The sequence below is a fragment of the Schistocerca cancellata genome, chromosome 4 (genome assembly GCF_023864275.1).
Source record: "Schistocerca cancellata isolate TAMUIC-IGC-003103 chromosome 4, iqSchCanc2.1, whole genome shotgun sequence".
Taxonomy (NCBI): domain Eukaryota; kingdom Metazoa; phylum Arthropoda; class Insecta; order Orthoptera; family Acrididae; genus Schistocerca; species Schistocerca cancellata.
Window position 1 is genome coordinate 667,206,438 of NC_064629.1, and position 22,175 is coordinate 667,228,612.

Genomic DNA, 22,175 nt, shown 5'->3' on the forward strand with positions numbered 1-22,175 from the left:
CCTAACATTTGACCAATGTGTGACTTTCTAAATCGTTGGTACAGGTTTTTTTGGTTCTTAGCTTCCATTTACCTTCCATTGTATCGCGAATAGGTCCATAGATCTTTCCAAGTACCTTCCTCTCGAAGGCACAGATTGCTTCTTCAGTTTTTGCTGATGTCCGCAGGTTTGAGAACCATCTAAAAGTACAGGGTGTGCTAATGTCACGTTCAGCAGGATCCTGTTCTTCTGTGATATCAGCCAAGAACTGAATAAACTGTTCAGACTAAAAAACATGTGAAAGGTGTTTATTATTCGTTGATGCACTTTTTTCGCCTCTTCACTGTTATCTATCAGTATGGAAGCCAAGTACTTGAATTCGTTGAAAGGTATGCCCATCAACAATTATAGAAGGTGGGTGACACAACAAGATATTTGGTTTTATCCTCGTTCACCACCACTTCGCATTGCGGAGAAATCGGGAAGTATCAACGCATACTTGCTCCAGCGTATCGCCAAGAATTACAACATCGTCAGCAAATGCCACGATCGTGTCTGCTCCCACCATCTCTATTTCTCCGATTGGATCAAGATATAGGTTTTTAATTAAAAAAGGCGTTATGTAATTCACAAACAAATTTATCTTCTTGTATATCAAAAGTACAAAATAATAAAAAATACAGTTTTTTAAAGAGCCTTTCATCTTGGATCGACTGAACATGAAACAACGCGTTAAAGCTGTGGACTGAGGTTATCTGAAAGTCGGTTCTGGCTGTTTCCTCATAAAGTTTTCATAGAAACCTTAACCTGGCGATTTCTTTTTCCTGTTAAGTATGTGAAGCAGTTTCAACTTTTCTGCCAAATTGTAAGGCAACTTTAGAAACTCAGTCTTAGCTAGCGGCATTAACCTGGAATCTAAAGGTCTCGTGTAATTTTTCTTCAAATGTTGGTTTCAAAATCCCAATCTAAGGTGTTATAATTGTCTGCTGAATCCTTCAGTGATTTTATTATCCTTTGCAGTGCAGTTCCAGGAAAATTAAAATGGTCAGCAGCAATCCTTTCGCTCATTTTGCCTTCTAAAACACTTGAAACCTCTTGCTTCACTGCAGTCTCGGGCCACTCCATCGACGGCATGCTTCTTCTTCAAGCTTGTCGTCGAGTCCTAAACTGAAAAAATAAATTTATTATATGGCTCATCCACCCGAGTTTGGTTTAGTCCATACTACCCGTCTAACACAGCACATTCAAACATCGAGGAAACAGAAACCGGCGTGATTGAGCGGAATTTCATTATTACGATTCAGTCTACATTGGACTACTTAAATATTCACTCAAGTTGTACAAAATAAATGTGTGTGAAATCTTATGGGACTTAACTGCTAAGGTCATCAGTCCCTAAGCTTACACTAAGCTTACACACTACTTAACCTAAATTATCCTAAGGACAAACGCACACACCTATGCGCGAGGGAGGACTCGAACCTCCGCCGGGATCAGCCGCACAGTCCATGACTGCAGCGCCCAAGACCGCTCGGTTAATCCCGCGCGGCACTCAAGTTGTAGTAAATGGTGGAGTGATAGCTGCGCATTATTCCAAGCTCTGCATGAGTCCGCCGTTTTGGTGGAGTGATATCTGCGCTATATTCCAAGCACTGAATGAGTCCGCCGTTTTGAAGTAAACCCAAGAAACACCATGTGGCCCATACTAACCACCGGCCCATACTAACCGCTGTTCCCCTAAGTAGGGCACAGGGGCACAGTTGTTTATGCCATTTATCTGTCATTCATATACACTCTAAGGGGAAAAAAAACGACGCATCACGAAGGAATTATCCGAATGGGACGGAAATCGGTAGAAGTGATATACCTGTACAGACAAACAAATGATTACAGTTTCAAAAAAACTGGATGATTTATTCAAGAGAAAGAGCTTCAAAAACTGAGCAAGTTAACAACGTGTTCGTCACTTGCATATGCAAGCAGTTATTCTGCTTGGTATTGACTGATAGATGGTTCAAATGGCTCTGAGCACTATGGGACTTAACATCTTAGGTCATCAGTCCCCTAGAACTTAGAACTACTTAAACCTAACTAACCTAAGGACATCACACACATCCAGTCCCGAGGCAGGATTCGAACCTGCGACCGTAGCAGTCCCGCGGTTCCGGACTGAAGCGCCCAGAACCGCATGGTCACCGCGGCTGTCTTTGACTGATAGAATTCTTAGAGGCCTTCCTGAGGGATATCGTGCAAAATTATGTCCAATTGGCGCGTAAGATCGTCAAAATCCCAGCTGGTTGCAGGGCCCTGCCCTAAAGCTCCGAAGTTCGCAACTGGGGAGAGATCTGGCGACCTTTCTGGCCAAGGTAGGGTTTGGTAAGCGCGAAGACAAGCAGTATAAACTCTCGCCGTTGGGGGCGGGCACTATCTTGCTGAAATGTAAACACAAAATTGCCAGGTAGTGACGCAAAACAGGGCGTAGAATAGCGTTTAAGTACCGCTGTGCTGTAAGGGTGCCGCAGATGACAACCGAAGAGGTCCTGCTATGAAAATAAATGGCAAACTCGACCATCAGTCCAGGTTGTCGGGCCGTATGGCGATCAGTAGTCAGCGGTACGTCGACGATATACTACACTATGTGATCAAAAGTATTTGGACATCTCCAAAAACATACGTTTTTCATATTAGGTGAATTGTGCTGCCACCTCCTGCCAGGTACTCCCATATCAGCAACCTCGGTAGTCATTAGACATCGTGAGGGATTCGAATGGGGCGCTCCGCGGAACTCACGGACTTCGAACGTGGTCAAGTGATTGGGTGTCATTTGTGTCATACGTCTGTAGCGAGATTTCCACACTCTTAAACATCCCTAAGTTCACTGTTTCCGATGTAATAGTTAAGTGGAAACGTGAAGGGACACGTACAGCACATAAGCGTATAGACCGACGTCATTTGTTGACCGACAGAGACCGCCGACCGTTGAAGAGGATCGTAATGTGTAGTAGGCAGACACCTATCCAGACCATCATATAGGAATTCCAAACTGCATCAGGATCCACTGCGAGTACTATGACAGTTAGGCGGGAAATGAGAAAACTTAGATTTCATGGTCGAGCGGCTGCTCATAAGCCACACATCACGCCTGTAAATGCCAAACGATGCCTCGCATGGTGTAAGGAGCGTAAACATTGTGTGGAGTGTCGAATCACGGTACACAATGTGGTGAACCGATGGCAGGGTGCTGGTGTGGCGAATGCCCGGTGAACGTCATCTGCGAGCGTGTGTAGTGCCAACAGTGAAATTCGGAGGCGATGGTGTTATGGTTTGGTCGTGATTTTCATGGAGGGGGCTTGCACCCCTTGTTGTTTTGCGTGGCACTATCACAGCACAGGCCTACATTGATGTTTTAAGCACCTTCTTCCCAATGTTGAAGAGCATTTCGGGGATGGCGATTGCATCTTTCAACAGGATCGAGCACCTGTTCATAACGTACGGCCTGTGGCGGAGTGGTTGCACGACAATAACATCCCTGTAATGGACTGGCCTGCACAGAGTCCTGACCTGAAACCTATATAACATCTTCGGGGTGTTTTGGAACGCCGACTTCGCTCCAGGCCTCACCGACTGACATCGATACCTCTCCTCAGTGCAGCACTCTGTGAAGAATGGGCTACCATTCTCCAAGAGACCTTCCAGCACCTTACTGGACGTATGCCTGCGAGAATGGAAGCTGTCATCAAGGCAAGGATGGGCCAACACCATATTGAATTCCAGCATTACCGATGGAGGGCGCCACGAACTTGTAAGTCATTTTCAGCCAGTTGTCCGGATACTTTTGATCACATAGTGTATGTCCCCATTTTATTGCCCTTCATCGCAACCCGTCCTGGGCTTACCTTTCAGCATGGTAATACCTGCACACACACGGTGAGGGACTCTACTATTTGGCTTAATGCTTGCCAAACCCTACCTTGTCCAGCGAGGTCGCTGGATCTCTCCTCAATTGAGAACGTTTGGAGCATTATGGGCAGGGCCCACCAACAGTCTCGGGATTTTGACGATCTGACTCGCCAACTGGACATAATTTGACACGATATCGCTCAGGAACACATCCAACGACTCTGTCATCAATGCCTAACCAAATAACTACTTGTATAAGGGACAGAGGTGGACCAACACGTTATTGACTTTCTCAATTGGTGAATCTCTTTCTCTTGAATAAATCATCTAATTTTTCTGAAACTGTTATTATTTGGTTGCCTGTACATGTACATCGCCTCTACCGATTTCCGTCCCAATTGGATAATTCTTTCGTGGTGTGTCATTATTTTTGATGTGTGTGATGTCCTTAGGTTAGTTAGGTTTAAGTGGTTCTAAGTTCTAGGGGACTGATGACCTCAGATGTTAAGTCCCATAGTGCTCAGAACCATTTGAACCATTCGGAGTAGTGTAAAGTAAGGGAGGTAATTGGTCCTAACAATTACAAAAGAATCTTCCATGCCCTTTCCTTGAGCGATGTAGGGAAACATAGAACCTAAATCCGGATGCTTGGTGGAGATTTGATCTCCTGAAAGGCTCTACACATTTGTTCATTCAGACACAGTGTTTTTCAAGTGAAAAACCATTATACATCCTTCTTCGTGGGGTGATATCGCTAGATGTAAAAATAACTTCTGTCGTGGCTCAAGAGAACCTTGTAGTGCCATTACAGGTCATGACATACAAAATACAAGTGACCTGTAGCATAAAAGCGGAAGCTTTATGAGGAAGTTCGATGATTACACTTTTGTATATGGGAAGATCACAACGCCTGAAAATAATGGCAAAATGCAGTAAGATCTGCAAAGGATCGACGCAAAGTATAATGTGACACGCGTTTTACTCTCAACAGAAACAGATATTACAGTGAATAGGAAAAAATATGGAAACATCAAAAGCGCAACACATTAATATGTTTTATACGGTTTATGAAAACCAAACAGCTTCTGTTGGTCTCGGAATGGATAAATAGAGGTCCTGCATGATTTTCAAGGGAATCCTATTCCATACTTCCCGCAAAATAGTGGCAAGGTAACAGTGATGGAGATGGATGGTGATCATGCACCCTTGTCTCCAAAGTAGACCACAACAGCTCAATAATATTGAGACCAGGTACCTGTGGTGGCCGGGTAAGATGTGACAATTCGTCATCGTGCTCACGACCTCAGTCCTGGACGATGCGAGCACTGTGAACAGGGGCATTGTTGTCTTGGAACACAACACTGTACAAGGGGATAGACTTGTTCAGCTAAAATGGTCACGTAATCCTTGGCAATATTGGGAACTTGCAGAGCGTCCATGGTGCCCACGGAATACCACGATATGGCTGCCCAGATCATTACCAAACCGCCTCCATTTTTCACTCCTGGAACATAAACACGACCACGTTTCACTCTTTGGACATAAACTCGGCCAGACATTGGAAACAATGTGAAACCACACTTATACGACAAGACAACTTTCTTCCATTGCTCTACAGTCCAGGTTTTATGGATTCGGCACCACTTTTGCTTGTTATTGGCGTTTGTATATTAATGCGTGGTTTTGGGATCCAACTCGTCCTGCAGTTCCCTGCTTCTAAAGCTTCCTTCGAGTTATTTTTGTGGCGACAGGGTTCGTGAGTGCGACATTCAGTTCTGCAGTGACTTTTGCAGCCGTCGTCCTCTTTATTTTTGTCACAGTCACCTTCAATGAACATATGTTAAGACCACTCTACACACAGTTTAATCTGCGTGGTGACTTAGCGGATGATACTTTTCCCCTTTCCCTGAATGCGGTATCAATCTTAGATCCGATGCCTCTTGAAACACAAGACACTTCAGCTGCCTTGGTTACGGAAGTACCGACCAACCATCACCAACAATTCCCCCACCACCACACGAAACAAGTTTTACTAAAAGTAGTTGCTAGAATGAGATTCATTGGGAAAATCTCAAGGAAATAATGGTTGGTTGGTTAATTTGCTGGAGGGGCCGAAACAGCGAGGTCTTGGTCCCATCGCATTAGTGAGGGATAGGGAAGGAAATCAGCTGTGCCCTTCCAAAGGAACCATCCCGGCATTTACGTGAAGCGATTTAGGGAAATCAGGGGAAACCTAAATCAGGATGGCCGGACGTGGGATTGAACTGTCGTCCTCCCGAATGCGAGTCCAGTGTGAGGTAATGTAATTCACTCATTGAAGAGGTATCTTACGACACCTGCGATTCGTAAATGCTGCTCATCAATGTGGGACCAGATAGGGCTACTAGATAAGAGAGCGCGTTCGTTTAGTAGGCCATACAGTATCAAACAGAGGATCATCTCATGCTGTTGGCAGATGTTGCAAGATAGATGTCGTGCAACACTTACGGGTTTACTGCCAAAATTGTGTGTGTCTTTGTTCCATGGTATGTTACAATCCCCGACAAAAAAAGTGCAGCACCCAGAGGTCATGGTCGGATAGCAATGCAGCTTTGTACACGTACACTCCATTGGTATGTACCCTATGATTAGAGTTGCAATTCCCGTGTGACAGGTAGAACGCCACCAGAGTGTATTAGCGTTGTTCGTGTTTAGTGTGGTTACTAGGCCTCGTAGGGGATACAGTGGGTGTAAACAGCGTCAGATGTTGAGTGATCACTGTGAAGGTGACGGAGATGTAGCCTACTCGTGTGAGACAGCATTATCGCTACCTGGCAGAGGCTGAAAGGGGCCTCATTGTGGATCTCCAGTTGGCCGGATGGCGGAATCGTGCAGTATCCAGATTTGTGGGGCGTTCGGATCTGACAACGGCCCGATGTAGGACTGTATCGCAACGTGAGGGCAGGCATACTCGCCGTCAAGATTTCGGTCGACGACGTTTGACTACGGCTAGGGAGGATAGCCACATTTATCACTAGTGAAAGCACTTTAATGTACAAATTACGCTCAGAAAAGATGGGAAAAAGGTTCTGAAAACACACATAACAACATTCAAGAAAGGTGATTTTGAAATTACGTTATGTGAGTCTAAACCAGCTACAGTAACTTTCTTTGTCTCATTTACATGGTTCCGTTATACTGGATTACACACATCATCTCAGTGTTTATGACATTAAGTCGCTGGTGTTTTAGCTCAATAGTTCCTTATATACGGAGGAACTCCGCTCTACATCTACACAAACCAATGGAACATATCTTGTCAGCATCCGTAAAGGAAGTTCAGTGGAAGTTGCAAAGATTTTGACATCTTCACTGTTCTTGATATTTAATTCCAATTTATCTTTAGCAGATCCATCAAGGACGTTCCGAAAACTCATCAACTTCTCCCAATGTTCCTCCTTTGCCATACCTTCTTCTTCCAAACTCTGTATCACATCAGACAAATACTTGGAGCCATACAATGCAAACAGTTACAACTCTACTTCTTTGTTTTTGACTAATTGTTGGACCTGCTTGATGCCTCCTGCGTCCATTGAGTCTAGCGCGGGTGTGAAGTGTTTGATTTTATCATAGTTTTCGCTCACGGAAACTGTGCATCTTACCGAAGTGCCACATTTTGTGATGACAGGAAACTGGGGAAGGTGGAGCTCTGTCATTTCTTGATACAATACCTGACGACTGGAAGTCGTTACCTGAATCTTCTTCAGAGCAGCAACGAAGTCATTTATCCTGTAGTAATTCTCCCAGATGCTTTTGCAAGCACGGTGCAGACCATGTGCAATAAATGTCACATGTTTGAGGTTGGAGTATATGCTCCTCAATTGCTGGGAAGCCGAAAGCAAGTAGCGTGTTTGATCAATCGCCATAAACCTGATTTTTTCGTATTGTATGCCCCCTGGCCACAGGTTCATACACGAGTCGTTGAATGCTTAAATCATCGTGCAAGCGTATGTCATCTCGAGTTGGTACATTTTAAAAAGCGTATGTTTTGTCTATTCTCCAGTTAATGGAAAAACCAACACATTCAAAATATAACCTTGCAGCTCATCAGTAGTTTCATCTAAAACGAATCCAACTTCATGTTTAAGGACCGCCTCTTTTATTTTCTCTAAAAAGTTCTCATAAATTGGCTGTATGTAACTTTTTCTCAACGTACTCTCATCCGGTATTAACCTTCGAGTGTCCTTCTTAAGAAATGGTCTGAATACAGCATATTTTACCTAGTGGATTGGAATTCCTGAATGGATTAACGCCATAGCAAGATCCGCACTAAACTCATTCATTGGCTGCTGCTTCTTCAGATCCTTAAGTGAATAGGTGTATCAGAATAGTTCACTTAGGTTTCGACTTGCAAACTTCTCTGTTCTTTAAATGTTGTTGCTTTGGATGTACTGGTTAATTCTGTTCCTTTGATGCTTGTCATCCACTGCAGTATTTACTCCGCAGAATCGTGCGATTAGTTTCGAATTCTTCGCGAAGTTAACTCAACTTGTCCTCCATAACCTTGGCCATGATTTTGTCATGAAAAATCCGTTCTGGTAAAACGTTAACACAGCCAAAAAGAGACCGGCCGCCGTGGGCGAGCGGTTCTAGGCGCGTCAGTCTGGAACCGCGCGACCGATACGGTCGCAGGTTCGAATCCTGCCTCGGGCATGGATGTGTGTGATGTCCTTAGGTTAGTTAGGTTTAAGTAGTTCTAAGTTCTATGGGACTGATGACCTCAGATGCTAAGTCCCATAGTGCCCAGAGCCATTTGAATTGGAACAGCCAACAAGACAGCACACAGTCGGTGGATAGGAACCGTTAAATTCATGTCAACATTATCTAACTTACGTTTCAACGGTTGCAGCATCATTATTTAAATTTTATTTGATTTCACAGCTGCAGGTTCACGATTGTCACTGACGTTGACTATTGTTCCTGAGGTTGACTATTGTTGCTGGGGGTATGAATAATTAATGGCGCTTTCCATAAATTGCAATTTAAAATTTATTGACCATTATTGACTTCTGATTAAATAAAATTTTAAAATCCTTATGAAGAAGAGAAAAAAAATTCTGTCTAATCTATTAAAAGTGCAGATAAAATCGGGAGACGGTGCTTAAGCATGGAGATGGGAGAAGGTGTAAAATGTTGTAATCTCGCAAAAAGGTGCAAGAAGATGTAACAAACTGCGCTTTTTTTGCTTCGTTTAATGTTCCCAAATGCATATATTGCCCTGTCGGCATGAAAATAGCTATATTTTTGGAAACGTGCTGCAACTTAAGATCCTTTCTTCACTGAACACCGAGTACGTCGTAAATTCTTCATATCAACGCTTGCCATAGAATGGACTCCTTCAACATTCTGTATAATGCCACACTGATGGTCGCTGACTAGCCGGAATCGCGATTTATTGTCCCATGTATATGCTGCCGTTAATACCACAACACAGGCGGCTGCGCTTGGAGTGGAAAGCGTGCACTGCTGAGGAATGGCGTCGTATTATGTTCAACGATGACTTGCAGTCCTGCACTACCCCGGATGACCATTGCCGGTGAGTATGGTGGCAACCTGGGGAGAGATCCCAGTCTTCCAAAATATTGGAGAAGCAGCAATGTAATGTTACTCTTAGCGTCATGGTGTGGGGAGCCATCTATAGGTTCAGGCGTTGGATGGTAGTGATTGAGGGAACTTTGACGGCGGAATGGTGCGGTACGGACATCCTGCGTCCTCATGTATTACCTCTCAAGCGACAGTACTGTGGTGACGATTTACAACATGACATGCTCGTCTACACATGGCTGGCTACTGGTTCTGTGAACTATCTGCCTGACATTGATATACTCATGTGGCCAGCAACGTCCCCAGATCTGGCCCCTATAGAACGAGGGTGGGACCAACTCAGACGTCATATACATCACGGTGCCGACATCCAGTATATCAAGGATGATTTACAACAGTTGTGCGTCAGTTTGCCTTAGTAGAGGGCTGGCCGCTGTGGCCGAGCGGTTCTAGGTGAGGTGCTTCAGTCCGGAACAGAGCTGCTGCTACGATCGCAGGTTCGAAGCCTGCCTCGGGCATGAATGTGTGTGATGTCCTTAGGTTAGTTAGGTTTAAGAAGTTCTAAGTCTAGGGGACTGATGACCTCAGATGTTAAGTCCCATAGTGGTTAGAGCCGTTTGAACCTTAGTAGAGGATACTACATCTGTATGGGGTACAACGTCATCCTGATAAGTGGACTCATACTGACAAGTTCTTTGTATTTTTGACTCTTTATTGTAATCACGGAAATAACATTACATACCCGCTCAACCCGTGAAGTCTTATTTCGTTTCCTCCCCTCCTTCTGGGTGATACACTTTTTTTGTCAGCAGTGTATTTCCTCCTAATACAGTACATCTCGCGAACTACTGAGCGAGGTGGCACAGTGGTTAACACACTACACTCACGTTAGGGATCCGCGTCCGGCTATCGAGATATATGTTTTCCGTGATTTTCCTAAATCGCTCCAGCCAAATGCCGGGATGATTCCTTTGAACAGAATAGGCACGGCCGATCTCCTTGAAATAATTCGAGCTTGAGCTCTGTCTCTAATGACCTCCATGTTGACGGGACGTCAAGCCCTAATCTTCCTTCCTTCCTTTCCTCGCGTAACGCCTATTATGGGAACATCAGCAAAATCGGTGGTCCGACGGTGGCATGCAAAGTGTCGTTGTTGTACAGCACTTTTCGTGAATAGAACGGGAAAGGCAGAAGAAGAAAATTTCAGGCGAAGTATCCTCTGCCATACATCACAGGGTGATATGTGGAGTACAGATGTAGATATGTGTGAAGAAACATCCGCATTACCTAAGAGTATTGATCATCTTAACTATACTGTGTCAAAGAAGAGTCACCTGACTACTATCAGACTGCGGCGGCGCGGTTCCTTCCGTCCCTTTACGACGTACCTGCACCTATCTGTGAACATTGTCTCAGCATATCATCAGTAGGGAAGCCGAGCGAAGCCTCCTGTACTTCGACGTGAACCAGGCTGCAGTTAAAGTCACTAATCTACGTTTCGGGAGAAAATTTTCATGCGAAATGAAGGGTTGGAAATTTTGTCCTCAATTAATATATTCTGAAACGTAGGTGAACAAGTGTCACTGCCAAGCCCGTGCTAGTCTTGACACAGTCACTCACAATCCCCTTCACTCACGTTAGCAAGTTTATGGTGTTGCATTTCCCGAAAACGTAATACCTACAAAAATACTGATTGTTTTTGATTGATAATGCTCGCCAAATATTAAGTCTGTCGGTACCAAATGCAGTCACAGTTTTTAGCCACCGACCTGTTCAATACGCCACGCGGAATATATGTCTTTTCTCGTCACAAAATTCACTTAAAAATTCCGAAATTTCTACACGCCCATCGGAATAATTATGCCGTCACTTTCCAACACTTTTGATGTATGAAACACTGCTAGATCGGGCAACTTATCGTTTCCATCGGAACTATTACTACACACGTCCGAACTGTTTCATGGCTAGGCTCCGACTCTTCCCTAGAATACTCTGTCTCCTTTACCATCAGAGAAAGGCGCGCGAAGAATATTGCTTTACCATTGGTCAGTTTGCTCAACAGCCAATAGCAAAACAACATTCTCCCGCGTCTGTCCGCGCTTTTCATCAATAACCAATCGCAAAATAATAAACCTAACGACTGCACTTTTTACCGACGTAATTATCTAATATGCTGAAGTTTTGTTTATGCATAAAGTTATTTACTATTGTTATTTATACCTGAATTATCTTTCCCTTTACCATAAACTTACTTTACAGATCTATTCTACAAAAATCCCCTTTATTCACATCCATACTTCTTCGAAATGTTCCCACACTAAATTCCACTACACAACTCGTTAAACAATTATCTTCATATTAATCTTAAACCACACTCACGCATCATTCATACTGCTAAAACACATTTATAACATTTTATCTACACAAAAAGACATAATAACACTTTATGAAAATACTAGAACAGTTTATGAAAAACATTCTATTACTTTAGTGCACTCTAGTGGGCACAATCGACACTAAATCAGTCCCCTATCAAATATTGTCATCTATCGGTTGATAGATAAACTACGTGCGCGTCCAGTCTCGCGTCACCATCTGTCACTATCCAGCTCTGAGACACATCTCCCAATTAACCACCTCCAAGGCAGGATCGGGATACGGCGCTACGCCTCAAGACTCATGTAGCAAAATCAGTTTTCCACCTGAGCGCTAACTCTAATATTTAGAATGATTATTCTGCACCAACACCTCATGTTTCAAATCATTGTATGGAAAGTATTACTTTGTCAACAGATAATACCTTAGCTATTACCAGTCAATAAATATGACACATGGGGGTGTGCTGAAGAGTAATGTCTCCGAATCTGTGGAAACTCTTAAAACTTTCTAAACAAAGCAAACGCTATTAACATCCTGCATCTCCATTCTTTATGTCTACATATTTATTTCTCAACATATTCTCTCCCAAGGAGAGACCAGTTTGATGACACCGTCACTGTAGAATGTTTCACTTCGTTGACGTAGCCACAACCTCACCTCTGCTTGCACCGTTTCATCGCTATCAGAGTGAAGTCCTCGAAGGTGTTCTTTAAGTTTTGTAAACAGTTTAAAATCGGATGGGAACAAGTCTGGACTGTATGGAGGATGATCGATTAGAGTGAGCCCAAGGCGTCGGGTTGTTGCGGATGTGGCAGCGCTCGCGTGTGGTCTGGCATTGGCATGCTGAAGGAGAGAGTGCTCCATGTGTGGACGAACTCTTCGAAGCAGGCACGCTGTTCCTCACGCACCGTCATAGTCACGTTAAACACCGCCATGTTACACGCCACTACTCGGATCCGTCTAGCGACGGAGGGCTGCAAGTATGTAGACATGAAGATTAAAGATGTAGAATGTTCACGTTTGTTTTATTTAAAAACTTTAAGAATTTTCACATAAAAAAACCATTACTTTTCAGCACGCCCTCGTAGTTTCGTAGCCTCCGGTCGAGGTGTTAATGGTGTAGTACTCTCATTTCCGTCAGTGAATCACTCATATGCTTAAATTTTATATTTGGATCAAGTAAATATTCATATCTCGCAAATAATCAGCTCAATTTTCAGGCTGGTTTTTCCGGAAGACCTGACGGTTATTACTGATTTTGCGTTGACAAATTATTTTCCTATTTCATCCTCAAAAGTCCTGAACGTATTGGTAAATATGTGTGAATGTTTTTCCGTATTTTAGCTACCCCACTGAGAGCTATTTCATTCTCCGCCACAAATAGGATAATTAAAGTGTCTTGTTGGACAAACTGTTCCTCCTGGGTCCCGCCTACCATACACATGTCATCAGTGGCAGCGTTGTGTCTTCTAAGCTTTTAACGGAAACAACTTAACTCTACGATCTTTTTGTAGTTCAAGACTTTCATTGCTATGCATCATTAGTTTCTATGAGTAGCGTCTTCGTATGGATTCAACTTGCTATTGTGCTTTGTTTTCCTATTATTGAGGGTAAGGGTGTATGACCATTGCCCACTTTGCCGCTTCGTATTCGACAAGCGGAAGTGCAGAAATTGTAGCCTTATCGATTACTTTTATTGAAACAACTTTGTACAAATTAATACAGACTTTCGGTGTTCCTTTTACTCGTAGGCGTGGTATCGTTTAGACAAACTGTCTTCTGTGCGCGGTTATTCATTTAAATCTAGATTTCCTTGAATCATTATACCGGTATAAATGTTTCCACGACATACATAAATCGTCTAAAGTTACGTGGACGACATTCATCACCACCACCATAGTCACAGTCTTGACTTTATACCTGTGTCGGTGACAATTCGCCAATTATCATTAAATAAAAACTGTTTTTCTTCATAAACTGAAAACTGGCAGTTCTTGCCACTTATTCTTGAGTTTTATGCAAATTAGCGGCATGTTCACTTTGGCACTTTGATATACATCCACTTCAAGCGGCTTACTGTAACTAAGCCTTTATCTCCCGGCACAATGTCTACCCCTGCACATCCCTACATTACAAAATTCGCTAGTCCTTGATGCCTCTGGGTGTGTTCTATCAACTGATTTCCTCATACCATTCTTCTGTAGCAACATATTTCACAGGCTTCTATTCTCTTATTGTCTGTCCTGTTTATCGCCCACGTTTCAACTCTAAATGGCTATACTCAAGCCCAATGCTTCCAGAAATGATTTTCTGACGCTTTATATTATACTTTAAAGTATTTCTCTTTCCCAGGAGCGCTTCTCTTACTATCGTGAGTCTGCATTTTATATCACCTCTACTTCGGGCGTCGTCAGTTATTTTGCTGCCCAAATAGCAAAACCTATCTACTACTTTTAGTGACTAATTTTATAATTTAACTGCCACAACACTGTGTGATTTAATTTGACTACCTCCTTTACTGTCCTTTTCTGTTGTTGATACTCGTCTTATAATCTGTTTTCAAGACGCTATCCATTCCATTCATCTGCATTTACAAATTTTTTGCCGTCTCTCACTGAACTGAAACGTTGCCGGCAAACCTTAAACTTTCTGTTTCTTCTTCATAAACTTTAATTCCCGTTCCAAATGTATCTTTGGTTCCTTTAGAGCTTGCTCAATGTACAGTTTTAAGAGCACGCTTGATAGACCACAACCGTGTCTTACTCCCTTCTTTACTAATGCCCTCTTTCATATCCTTCGACTCTTATAGCTACAATCTTGTTTCTGTATAAATTGTAGATAGTCTTTCGCGTCTCATATTTCATCCCTGCTACCTTCAGTATTTGAAAGATGTATTTCACAGTTACTAAAGCTAGTGGAAGAACTGTATGTATCTACTTGCTCCAACGAGGACGGATGATCATATGGATGCTTTTCACAGGGATTGTTGTTACTCCGTGACTGTAAAAACGTTAAATCTTCTATTTACGTTGTTCTTATGTCTTTACATCTTATATACATGGTAAATGAGCTCCAAACTTAACTATTTCTCTTCATTTTATGACAATAATTTGAATTATATTTTCTTCCTCACTGGCGTTTTAAAGTCGCGTTACGAATGAGTCATTTGCATTTTGTGACTACTAAAGGCTGAAGAGTGTCTGTGAATCAACGAAAGCGCTCGTAAACGATTCATATCCTCAGAGCTGATAAGCGAGAGACGCAAAGAAACGCCGTGCAGCGGCTGTGGCAACTTCACCTCTTGGAACCAGACACAGTTGCAAGCGGAAGGATTTAGCTTAGAACGACACACTGCTCTCGCTCAGTTACTGGACCTGAAGCGAGAAAACTCAAACGTTAAGTGATGGACGCAAATATTCATTAGCTGGATTACTAAGGTAGTCTTAACCAAATTCCCCGCATTTTGCTGGACACTAACAGACGCCATTATCATAGGGAATTCGAAAAATATTGTCTCATTTTCATATATTAATTTTATTTGCGCTGTAACTAGATTACCACGACGATCTGATGTACTCAAAAAAATATTCAGGATAGTATAATCCTACTGGCCAACGGCCTTGCCACAGTGCTAACACCGGTTCCCGTCAGATCACCGAAGTTAAACGCCGTCGGGCTTGGTTAGCACTTGGATGGGTAACCATCTGGTCCGCCGAGCGCTGTTGGCAAGCGGGGTGCACTCAGCCCTTGTTAGTCAAATTTGCGAGCTACTTGATTGAGAAACAGCGGCTCCGGTGACGAAAACTGACAACGGCCGAGAGAGCAGTGTGCTGACTTCACGCCTCTCCATATCCGCACCAGTGACGCCTATAGGGTGAGGGTGACACGGCGGTCGGTCAGTAACGTTAGGGTCTTCCGAGACATGTCAGGACGGAGGATAACCTCAATGAGTCTCTCATATACAGCAATAACTGCTTCCCCATCACTGCGGTTACTAAATGGCGAGGATATGATGTACTTGTCTCGGAAGGTAATCGATTTAGCTCATTGTGAACCAAGATATTTTCAATCTCCAGATGTAGTAGAAAGGGGAGAACAAGCAGCTTACGTTTTATCGGAAACAGATTGTACGTAAATCTCCTGAATTGAATCCCAGGCAGCTACGTGAGGACTAATAGAGTGAAGAAATACGGTAAAATCAATCCAAATAATTTCTGAAGCTGAACATGTGTTCGATGTCCGATTAGCTACCGGAAAACAATAAATAAAAATACACGAAATATAGTACAGTCTTCTGTGTTTGATGTTTTGTTATGCTTGAAACAAAGTAGCAAAAAAATGGTTCAAACAGCTCTGAGCACTATGCGACTTAAACATCGGAGGTTATCAGTCCCCTAGAGCTTAGAACTACTTAAACCTAACTAGCCTAAGGACATAACACACATCCATGCCCGAGGTAGGATTCGAACACGCGACCGTTGCAGCATCGCGGTTCCGGACTGAAGCGCCTAGAACCGCTCGGTCACTGCAGCCGGCCACAAAGTAACAGGTTGGAGAAAAGTACTAGGGTTTCCTGAAAAGTAATGCCTCCGATCATTTTATGCGAAAACTCTTAAGCTGCAGTAGTCTCTCCAACCCATCCCACACCTGCTCGATGTGGTTTAAGTCGCAGGAACGGCTAGGCCAGTCCAACACCGAGTATTCTCTCGTTCCAAGAGCTCCTCCGCCAGCACTATACCATGCGGCCGAGTATTGTATCCATAAAAATGAAGAAAGGAAGGAACGTTAGGGTTCAAAAAATGGTTCAAATGGCTCTGAGCACTATGGGACTTAACTACTGAGGTCATCAGTCCCCTAGAACTTAGAACTACTTAAACCTAACTAACCTAAGGACATCACACACGTCCATGCCCGAAGCAGGATTCGAACCTGCGACCGTAGCGGTCGCGCGGTTCCAGACTGTAGCGCCTAGAACCGCTCGGCCACCCGGGCTTGCGGTTAGGGTTCAACGTCCCGTCGACATCAAGGTCGTTAAAGACGGATTATAAGCTCGGATTGTTTCAAGAACAGGGAAGGAAAGCAGCCGTGCCCTTTCAGCGGAACCATCCCGGCATTTGCCTGAAACGAAATCGGGGATTTCACGGATGGCCGGACGCGGATTTGAATCGTCATCCTCCTGAATGCGAATCCAGTGTGCTAACCACTCCAGCACCTCGCTAGGTCATAAAAATGGATCCACGCCCAAATGCACCCCTGAGAAGACGCACATGGGAAAGGAGCACAGTGTCACAATAGCGGTGATCGTTGAAAAAAAAAAAAAACGTTCAAACGTGTGTGAAATTTTATGGGACTTAACTGCTAAGGTCATCAGCCCCTAAGCTTATACACTACTTAACCTAAATTATCCTAAGGACAAACACACACACCCATGCCCGGGGGAGGACTCCAACCTCCGCCAGGACCAGCCGCACAGTCTATGACTGCAGCGCCTTAGAGCGCTCAGCTAATCCCACGCGGTTTGATCGTTGATGATGATGATGTTTCGTTTGTGGGGCGCTCAACTGCGCGGTTATCAGCGCCCGTACAAATTCCCAACCTTTTCTCAGTTCAATCTCTCCACTTTCATGAATGATGATGAAATGATGAGGACAACACAAACACCCAGTCATCTCGAGGCAGGTGAAAATCATTGACCCCGCCGGGAATCGAACCCAGGACCCCGTGCTCGGGAAGCGAGAACGCGGCCGCGAGACCACGAGCTGCGGACTTGATCGTTGAGTTTGCCGTGTCAAAATACTTGGAAGTCATTATACCCACGCAAAATTATGCCTCCCCACACCGTATAGCATCTGGACCGCCAAAACGATCGTGTTCGACAATGTTTCTAGGTGCATTACGTGTTCCCATCTCTCGCCATATGAGAATGCTCATGCTAAATCTGAGAAATGCGTACCATCACGTTTCCGACTTTGATAAAGGTCGGATTGTAGCCTATCGCGATTGCGACATTGCTGCTCGCGTTGGTCGGGATCCAATGGCTGTTAGCAGAATATGGAATCAGTGGATTCAGGAGGGTAATACGGAACGCCGTGCTGGATCCCAACGGCTTCGTATCACTAGCAGTCGAGATGACAGGCATCTTATCCGCATGGCTGTAACGGATCGTGCAGCCAAGTCTCGATCCCTGAGACAACAGATGCGGACGTTTGCAAGACAGTTCGACGACGTTTGCAGCAGCATGGACTATCAGCTCGGAGACCATGGCTGCGGTTACCCTTGACGCTGCATCACAGACAGGAGCGCCTGCGATGGTGTACTCAACGACGAACCTGGGTGCACGAATGGGAAAACGTCATTTTTTCGGATGAATCCATGTTCTGTTTACAGCATTATGATGGTCGCATCCGTGTTTGGCGACATCGCGTGAACGCACGTTGGAAGCGTGTATTCGCCATCGCCATTCTGGCGTATCACCCGGCGTGATGGTATGGGGTGCCATGGGTTACACGTCTCGGTCCGGTCACCTCTTGTTCACATTGACGGCATTTTGAACAGTGGACGTTACATTTCAGATGTGTTACGACCCGTGGCTCTACCCCACATTCGATCCCTGCGAAACCCTACATTCCAGCAGGATAATGCACGACCGCATGTTGCAGGTCCAGTATGGGCCTTTCTGGATACAGAAAATGTTCGACTGCTTCCCTGGCCAGCACATTCTGGAGATCTCTCACCAATTGAAAACGTCTGGTCAATGGTGGCCGAGTAACTGGCTCGTCACAATACGCCAGACACTCCTCTTGATGAACTGTGGTATGATGTTGAAGCTGCATGGGCAGCTGTACCTGTACACGCCATCCAGGCTCTGTTTGACTCAATGCCCAGGCGTATCAAGGCCGTTATTACGGCCAGAGGTGGTTGTTCTGGGTACTGATTCCTCAGGATCTATGCACCCAAATTGCGTGAAAATGTAATCACATGTCAGTTCTAGTATAATATAGTTGTCCAATGAATACCCGTTTATCATCTGCATTTCTTCTTGGTGTAGCGACCTTCGGACTCGTACCCAACGTAACCCACGACTACAGATGCCTGGGCTTTATTTCTCGATTTTTGGTTAACTTGTTGGGATTTGGCCCCACTGCGCAGCAGGCCATGGCAATCTGCCCTATGTCAAAGTAGTTTATAATGGCCGTTTTCCCATTTGCAACCTGTATAGTCACTACAATGTAAAAATGTAAATGTATGACATTGTTGGCTGGGATATCCCATTGAGTGGGCTTAGCCACCTGTCAGAAAAGGTTCAAATGGCTCTGAGCACTATGGGACTCAACTGTTGTGGTCATAAGTCCCCTAGAACTTAGAACGACTTAAACCTAACTAACCTAAGGACAGCACACAACACCCAGCCATCACGAGGCAGAGAAAATCCCTGACCCCGCCGGGAATCGAACCCGGGCGTGGGAAGCGAGAACGCTACCGCACGACCACGAGATGCGGGCGTCAGAAAAGGAGAGTTTTGCCGTAAGTGTATTTGTAAAGTGTAGGTGAGAGGAATGGATGCGTGTATAGTGCAGTGTAATGGTTATGTTGTGTTGTGCTGATGATGAGAGAAGGGATAGTGTGCAACCCGATGCTGCCACATAGCTTTCTCTTCCCAAAGCACCAATGGGACAGCTGTGCTTGAAAGTTACCAACTGACGGCTGATCACCGTCGAGAGTGACACATGTCTTCAGTTCATGAGACATTGCCGAGAAGTTTGGAATTTAATCCAGGACATTGGCGCAAAGAATGGTGATCAAGAGTTGTACCATCTGTCCTCCCGGATGGATTCAAACCGCCGAAACGAGAGCCACCGCGCAGGAGTGCGCTTGCGACTTCGGCTACAGAAGGCTGTCACTATAATGATTCCCCATTAGGGTAAGTTCATATGTAACGCTGGGCTGCCGCACGTTAACGCGCGATAGCATGTCAAGAGTGTTCAAATGACGAGCGGTGGAGAACATTAGTCGCTGCAGTTACTCTCTCACAGTCTGTTTCGGTTTCACGTACCCTGCAAGCGGTTGTTCAGCGGTGGAGCTAAATTGGAATATCGATTACATCTGGGATACATTGTCAATTATGCAGAGTTATCTAGATGCAATTAGAAGAACTTGCAGCCGGCCGGTGTGGCCGTGCGGTTCTAAGCGCGTCAGTTTGGAACCGCGTGACCGCTACAGTCACAGGTTCGAATCCTGCCTCGGGCATGGATGTGTGTGATGTCCTTAGGTTAGTTAGGTTTAAGTAGTTCTAAGTTCTAGGGGACTGATGACCTCAGTAGTTAAGTCCCATAGTGCTCAGAGCTATTTTTGAAGAACTTGCGATGCTAAACCGGATGAAGAAAAAATGGATTGAAATATCTCAGGGATATGAACAGTATCCAGTGTTTCCTCACTGCACCGGAGCATTCGATGGTAAACATGTCACGATCCGAAAACCAGAAAATTCACGTTCCTTATACTTCACTTACGACAGAAACATTCAGAGATTCCGTTCTATATGCAAAACTCACTGTAAAACAGTTGGATATACTAAAACAAAGACCTTTAACGGAAAACCAAGACATGGCCTGACAGCAGGTGATGAAGCAATTGGGCTGATGGAAAATTTAATGAGATCCTATGTCGGAAAGCAACTAACACACAAAAAAAAAAAAAAAAAACTTAACCATCGGCTAACTTTGGCACATACGTATATTGAGTGTACTTCTGGTATAGCGTGCAATAAGTGGAGAATACTACATTGCCCCTTATATGTCAATGTGGACTGTGCCGAACACATTGTAAAAGCGATTACAGTACTTCACAACTACAGGGGGTGAACGAAAATACGGGAACACTAAAAACACAACACATTGCCATCCCTAATACGGCGCAGGAAAATCCTTGGCATTCAAAACGGCTTCCAGTTGTGTCGGAATGAATAAATACAAGTCCTCAATAGTTTTCAGGCAAAGTTATGCCATTATTCCTGCAAAATAGTGGCAGATCCAGGTAACCGTGGTGGAGGTGGATAACGATCACGTACCCTTCTTTTTCAAAGTATATCAGAAGAACTGTATACACTACTGGCCATTAAAATTGCTACACCAAGAAGAAATGCAGATGATAAACGGGTATTCATTGGACAACTATATTATACTAGAACTGACATGTGATTACATTTTCACGCAATTTGGGTGCATAGATCCTGAGAAATCAGTACCCAGAACAACCACCTCTGGCCGTAATAACGGGCGTGATACACCTTGGCATTGAGTCAAAGAGAGCTTCCATGGCTTGTACAGGCACAGCTGCCCATGCAGCTTCAACACGATACCACAGTTCATCAAGAGTAGTGACTGGCGTATTGTGACGAGCCAGTTACTCGGCCACCATCGACCAGACGTTTTCAATTGGTGAGAGATCTGGGTGATACGCCAGTATGGCGATGACTAATACACGCTTCCAGTGTGCGTTCACCGCGATGTCGGATGCGACCATCATGATGCTGTAAACAGAACTTGGGTTCATTCGAAAAAATTACGTTTTCCCATTCGTGCACCGAGGTTCGTCGTTGAGTACACCATCGCAGGCACTCCTGTCTGTGCTGCAGCATCAAGGGTAACCACAGCCATGGTCTCCGAGCTGATAGTCGATGCTGCTGCAAACGTCGTGAAACTGTTCGTGCAGATGGTTGTTGTCTTGCAAACGTCCCCATCTGTTGACTCAGGGATCGAGATGTGGCTGCACGATCCGTTACAGCCATGCGGATAAGATGCCTGTCATCTCGACTTCTAGTGATACTAGGCCGTTGGGATTCAGCGCGGCGTTCCGTATTACCCTCCTGAACCCACCGATTCCATATTCTGCTGACAGTCATTGGATCTCGACCAACGCGAGCAACAATGTCGCGATACGATAAACCGCAATCGCGATAGGCTACAATCCGACCATTATCAAAGTCGGAAACGTGATGGTACGCATTTCTCCTCCTTACAAGAGGCATCAAAACAACGTTTCACCAGGCAACGCCGGTCAACTGCTGTTTGTGTATGAGAAATCGGTTGGAAACTTTCCTCATGTCAGCACGTTGTAGGTGTCACCACCGGCGCCAACCTTGTGTGAATGCTATGAAAAGCTAATCATTTGCATATCACAGCATCTTCTTCCTGTCGGTTAAATTACGCGTCTGTAGCACTTGATCTTCGTGGTGTAGCAATTTTTAAGGCCAGTAGTGTAATATTGAGATTTAGTGACTGTGGTGACCAAGGAAGATACGAGAGTTAATCTCCGTGCTCACAAAACCAGTCCTG

The 22,175-nt window shown here is 44.5% G+C and overlaps 1 protein-coding gene and 1 pseudogene across 1 annotated transcript in view; both read left to right on the forward strand.

Moving 5' to 3' along the window:
* The window catches only part of LOC126184375 (palmitoleoyl-protein carboxylesterase NOTUM), a 328,408-nt gene that overhangs the window by 25,153 nt on the left and 281,080 nt on the right, over positions 1-22,175 (forward strand). The window lies entirely within an intron of this gene.
* On the forward strand, positions 15,452-15,569 carry LOC126185635 (5S ribosomal RNA; annotated as a pseudogene).